Source organism: Tupaia chinensis, unplaced genomic scaffold (genome assembly GCF_000334495.1).
Source record: "Tupaia chinensis unplaced genomic scaffold, TupChi_1.0 Scaffold000609_1, whole genome shotgun sequence".
NCBI classification, from domain to species: Eukaryota; Metazoa; Chordata; class Mammalia; order Scandentia; family Tupaiidae; genus Tupaia; species Tupaia belangeri.
In genome coordinates this window covers 1119376-1125745 of record NW_006160128.1, presented here as the reverse complement: position 1 = coordinate 1125745, position 6370 = coordinate 1119376, and the positions used below count along the sequence as shown (strand labels likewise).

At 45.7% G+C, this 6370-nt stretch overlaps 1 long non-coding RNA gene across 1 annotated transcript in view; it reads right to left on the bottom strand.

Annotated features, from left to right (window-relative positions):
- Nucleotides 1–270: 270 nt before the first annotated feature.
- The window catches only part of LOC114009725 (uncharacterized), a 14665-nt gene continuing 8565 nt past the window's right edge, over nt 271–6370 (bottom strand). Inside the window, exon 3 of the long non-coding RNA XR_003551111.1 lies at nt 271–387. This is a non-coding gene — a long non-coding RNA (uncharacterized LOC114009725). The remainder of the gene's footprint in view (nt 388–6370) is intronic.

Here is a 6370-nt window from a genome sequence, read left to right as displayed (position 1 = left end):
GATGCCAAGGCCAGAGCTTGTGGTGAATGCAGCAGGAGGTTCCCTCTCCGGCCCCTCCAACCATTCAGTCTCCCCCACCCCAGTAGGATCAACAGCAGCTGGTGATGGGAGGGTGGGGAAAGTGGAGCTGCCACAGCTTGTTGCAAATGGAAGGTGGGTGTCAGCACTGTTGATATACATCTCTCAACAGCCCCAAATTGCTGCCCCAGGAGTCATACGCAACAAAATGGGAAGTGTGGAGAGACAGAACTCATAATACCTGCTGCCTAATAAGGCGTGTGTGCCGGCCTCTGTGAGGAGCTGCTGACCTCACTGCTATGCCCCAGAGGTCCATGGGAAGGTCTGGTCAGGGGCGTTCATTGCCTTTGCCAAGAATGCACCACCATGCTAGAGGAAAACAAGAGTCCATCATTTAGTGAGCTCCTTCCATGAATTGACATTAAACTAAGAGCTTGATTCACATTCTCTGGTTATATCTTTACCACAACTATGTTAAAGAGGTCCTATTACTCCAGAAGAGTGGAGACTGAGACTCAGGGTATACATTAGGCAGCATAGGTAAGGTTGTGCTTCAGTAACAAACAGTCCCCAGAATCTAGTGCTTGTACACAATGAGCATGGACTTCTCCTTCATACAGCGTCTTTCCAAGCAGTGACTCAGTGTTCTGGGCTTCTTTGATCTTGTGCTCTCCTACCCCATGTGAATGCAAGGCCTCCTCTACAATCGCCATGGCAGGGTAAAGAGAGACTGAAGGACCACACATGACTGGTTCACTCAGCCTGGAGGTGGATTTCCTCTGTCATTTCACGGGCCCAGAACTAGTCCCGTGACTCCACCTAATGGCAAGTTGCTGTCTTATCCACACGCAGTAGTGCTGTTTGCAGAACTACCTGAGACTGGGTGATTTATAAGGAATAAAGGTTTATATGGCTTGAAATTCTGGTGGCTGGAAAGTCCAAAGGTGTGAGCTGGCATCACCATATTGCCAACAGAAATAGAAGGAATGGCAGGGGCCTACAGAGAGACCTGGGGGCAGCCATCTTCCTTTTATACCAACCTGCTAGTTCAAGACTAACCCCTTCTCGTAAGAGGTAGAACTCACTGGATCTTGTGAGACATCACTAATCCATTTATGAGAGCAAGATCCCCATGACTGAACTACCACACCCTAGGCCTCACCACCTCCCAGCACTACAGTGGGGACCAAATTCTCAATCACGAGGGGACAAACCAGTATGCAAACAATAGCAAGAGTTGAACAGGACAGTCCCCTGTGTGCTGAGAAAGAGAGGAGGGCCAGATATCAATGAGCCAAGTTCTGCCTAAAGCCAGAGCTCAAACTCTGTCTATGACGCTCAGGGCCAGTTAGAACCCCTTCCCTCCGGCCTCAGCAGCAAGCACTGTGTAAGTGCATGCCTGGGTGCCTCTGCAGTGTGTGCTAGAAGTCGTTCAGGAGCAGCACTAGGCCCTTGTAGAGCTACAAAAACTCACCTTTGCTTTTTATTTCTCCTTCTCCATTTTTGTTTTTTAAATGAGAGGAAGAGTGTGGAAGGAGGGACAGAGAGATGGGCATCTTTGATACTTTCCTCATGACCTTCCATTCCAAGCTCCCAGTCAGCCAGGGTCCCAGGCACACCTATGACCAAGGTCACCACTGCAGCCAGCCCATTCAAGTTAGTCTGGGATTCAAACTCAGGCCACCCACACAGCTCCAGCCTTCTACAGGACCGCCCCACCACCTGTGCCTCTGTAGCCACACGCAAGGCCTATTAATTCACCAAATCCTCAGAATACTAGAAGGAAGTAGGCAGGGCAACTATTCATCGCCCCATTTTATAGCTCAGGAAACTGAAGTGATTGAAGCAGATGGTGGCGTAGCCGTAAAACATAAGGCTCCAGAAGGGAAGCCCACGCAGGTTTCCAGCTGAAGTCCAGAGACCTCTCTGAGTATAGTGGGCACACGTTCGCCCATGACCCAGGGCTGGCTGAAGGCTGGGGATGGATCTTGGCATCAAGACTTTACTGGGGGACCAGCAGTGAGTGTAATGACTATGTCGCTGGACTCCCACGTCGTCGACTGTGGTTCGAGTCCCGGACCCGGTGGCTTAAACTCACGCCGGGCGCGTGTGCATGTGTGCCCAAGATCCTGAGAGGAGAATGGAGAAGAAGGGATTGCGGCGTGACCATCCCCCCTGGGAGGGGGGGTGATTTGTCGCTTTCTATCTCTCTATCTCTCTCTCTGCCTGTCTGGCAAGCACACATGCCCTATAGCAAAAACCTCTTCCAAAAAAAAAAAAAATCAAATAAACTTTTTTAAAAAAGAGAGACAGAGAAGCTGAAGTTAGGAGGTTATGAGACATAACACGAGGTGCTCAGGGTTAGTCATCAGAATACCCAGGCTAGGACTTCTTTCTCAGAAAGCCTGAATGAAGCTCTTCCCAACACATCCAACTCTGTAATTTTAGAATCTAGGAGAACCGAGGACCAGCAGATAGCCTAATAGTTACGTCGCTGGACTTTCATGTAGTCGACCATTGTTTGAGTTCTGGACCTGGCAGCTTAAAACTCACACTGGGCACGCGTGAGTGCGTGCCCGAGATCCTAAAAGGAGACTAGAAGAGAAGGGACTGTGGTGTGGCCATTCTCCCTGGGGGGTGACTTCTCACTTTCTGTCTCTCTGTCTCTCTCTGTCTCCTGGCAAGCACTGGCACCCTATAGCAAAAGTCTACCTTTTAAAAAAGAAAAATCTGGGAGAACCATTCTTTCCCCCAGTTTTCTCCTTGATCTGATCACTAAAGCCTACAGTCCCACCACTGAGGCTTCATGCCTTCACTGCACCCTGTTCTGGAGGAAAGGACAGTCTGGGGGAGACCACCATTAATATACATTAAACAATTATAGTGTCAAAGTGTGCAGCTTGAGGCTCAAGAACACGTCAGATAGAATTTAGAGAAACGAGAGATCAAGGTGAAGAGGTGAGTCAAGAAAGGCTCCATTGAGAAGATGCAGGCCTTGGCAAGACAGGGACAAAGGCGGATTCCATTCCAGGTGAAAATTCTCTTCCAATTACCTTTCCTCTATTTATTCTATTGCATGAAGCGATTTGCAGAGTACTTTCTTATTTACTATTTTATTTAATTCCCTGTACAAGTCTGTTAGGGAATTGGAAGATTTGGGTAGATCTTTCTTCTCTTTTGACAAAAACTTGAAATCTACAGAAGCTCAAGTAACTTATCTATGACACCAGAGTCAACCAGTAACTGAACCTGAAAAGATGCAAAAATGTTAGAGTAGTAACCATTAATCCTCACGAGTACATGGAGAAACTATCACATTTATAGCTACTTGGTAGTATATAGGTTAATAAACTTTATTTAAAAAACAGGGTTTGGGGACTAGCAGGAGGCGTGGTGGTTAAGACACTGTCTTCCCACATGGCAAACGTGGTTCAGGTCTTGGACTTGATGGCTTGAAAATCACACCATGTGTGCACGTGCCCAAAAGACCAAGAGGAGAATGGAAGAGAAGGGATTGCAGTATGGCCATCCCCCCAGGAGATTGCTCACTTTCCCTTTCTCTGTCTCTCTCCAGAAAGTACATACACCCTATGGCAAAAACCTGAAAACAAACGAAAAAAAAAAAAAAAAACCAGGGTTTTATTATAAAATATTTCATATATCCAATAGAATTTATGTAATACATATATGATATTCAGCATAATACTGTATCTATCGCCCTGCTTATTGCCAATGTTCTCTAAGTTATAAAATGATACTTATTCTTGGTAAAAAATTCCAATCATCCAGAAGATGGACGCTTTGAAGTCCTCTTTCCCATCCCGTTGACCCCTGCGTCCTACTCTGCAGGGCCAGTGCCTGTTAGCGACTGGCCATGTGGTGTACGTTCGTTTCGGAAAGCAACCTGGCAATATACATCAGGACTCATAACTCTCCCTCTAACTTTTGGCCCTAAGACGCCACCTTAGCAATTTTTTTTAGGAAAAGACCTCCCAGTCTTCCTTTTCTAAACAAACATGCCAATTCACCCTCGTGCCAGTCTTTGCCCTGCTGTTTCCTCTGTCCGGAAACCCATTCCCCAGATTTGCTCATGACCAGATATCTAGGCAAGTATCCGCTCGAATAGCACCACCTCCGAGGGGCCGCCCATGGTCACCTGTCTATATTTGTTGCTTCCCCCCACATATTACCCTGAGTAATTTTCTCCCTCGCACCAACCTTTCTATGCTATCCCCTTGTTGGATTGTTGGTTCACTGACTTGCTCTGGTCCCCTCACCCGACCCTGCCGTAAGTCCCTTGGGAGGAGGCCCTTGCCGCCTGCTTAGTTCTGCGCTGCACTTTTATACCTGGCACAGGATAAGAATGCATGTCTTAGTGGAGAGGATGAGTATCTTTTCATGAAACCACAACCTGGGACGTAGACAAGAGATGGTATTCAACCCACCTTGGACCTCAGGCAGCTACTTCTGCTCAGAACCCTGCGTGGGAGTCAGCAGGCCTGGTGGTCATCCTGCCATCTCTTCTAGCAGAATGACTGCCTTTCAGACATAGGTCATGCAATCTGCTCTCCCTCTAAGCTCTTTTTATTCTTGGCTCCTCAAACAAAGAAGAGGTAAAGAAAATCTGAGGTGAGAGGCTCTGTCAGAGTAACACCCAGGCCACACTTAATTAAGATGATAATTTGAAGACTCTCAAGTCAGACAATGGAAACATTGAGTTTCTTTCCACCGAAACATAAACTTGGCCGAGTGGGCTGGGTTGCCAGAAACCTTCAAGAACATTCTCAGAAATGATTCTCAGAAGGCTTCTTGCCTAGCCTAGTAGTAAGTAGGGGTTAGGTAGGGAGAAGGTGGCAGGGAGAATCCTTAGGCCTGGATCCTAACCTAAGCTCCACCAACATTTGCTAGGTTGTTTAGGCTGAGCAACACTTTTTTCCTCATAACAAAATGAAACATGTTACTATAGATGAGTCAAAAGAAACATCAAAAATCATATATAATCCTGTCATCCAGAAGAAGAATATATTTTTTGTAGAATCTTCTAGTAATTTTTTTTTTTTTTTTTTTTGCTATAGGGTGCGTGTGCTTACCAGAAAGATAGAGAGAGACAGAGAGATAAAAAGAGAGAAATCACCCTCTGAGGGGATGGCCACGCGGCAATCCCTTCTTCTCCATTCTCCTTTTGGGATCTTGGGCACGCACACACACACGTCCTGCGTGAGTTTAAGCCACTGGGTCCGGGATTCGAATCATAGTCAACTACATGGCAGTCCAGCAACATAACTATTATGCAAACTGCTGGTCCCATGTTTTGTTTTTTTTCTTAGCATAAATAGACTTGAAGCAATAAAAATATGATTATACTATATATTGCCCTATAAATTGCTTTTTTCCTGCTAAATAATATATTGCAAACATTATTTCCACACCCTGAAATACTGCTCCTAGTAATTTTTTTTTTTTTTTTTGCTATAGGGTGCGTGTGCTTACCAGAAAGATAGAGAGAGACAGAGAGACAGAAAGAGAGAAATCACCCTCTGAGGGGATGGCCACGCGGCAATCCCTTCTTCTCCATTCTCCTTTTGGGATCTTGGGCACGCACACACACACGTCCTGCGTGAGTTTAAGCCACTGGGTCCGGGATTCGAATCATAGTCAACTACATGGCAGTCCAGCAACATAACTATTATGCAAACTGCTGGTCCCATGTTTTGTGTTTTTCTTAGCATAAATAGACTTGAAGCAATAAAAATGTGATTATACTATATATTGCCCTATAAATTGCTTTTTTCCTGCTAAATAATATATTGCAAACATTATTTCCACACCCTGAAATACTGCTCCATACTATCATTTTTTAGGGCCATGTAGTATCCCATCACATGGCCATGTCATCCTGTATCACCCAACGAACCTCCTGTCATTGGGTATTTAAGTCATTTCCATTTTTTATATTTAACTTTATTTATTTATTTATTTAATTCCACTTGTTATTATTATTTTTTAATTTGACCAGAAAGAGACAGAGAGAGAGAGAGAAAGGGAAAGTGAGAAAGCAAGCCACCAGGTCTTGGACTCGAACCGCAGTCAGTCATGTGGGAATCCAGTACCTTTAACCAACATGCCACTGCTGGCCTTTAACTTCATTTATTTTAATTTGGCCAGAGGGGGACAGAGTTGTGGGGGAGGAGTGAGAAAGAAAGCCACCAGGTCCGGGGCTTGAACTGCTGTCAACCATATGGGAGTCCAGCGCCCTTAACCACCACGCCACCTGCCAACCCTGTCATTTCCATTTTTTAGATAGTTTATAAATAGAAGGGCTGGCAGGGGGCGTGGGGGTTAAGGGCGCCGG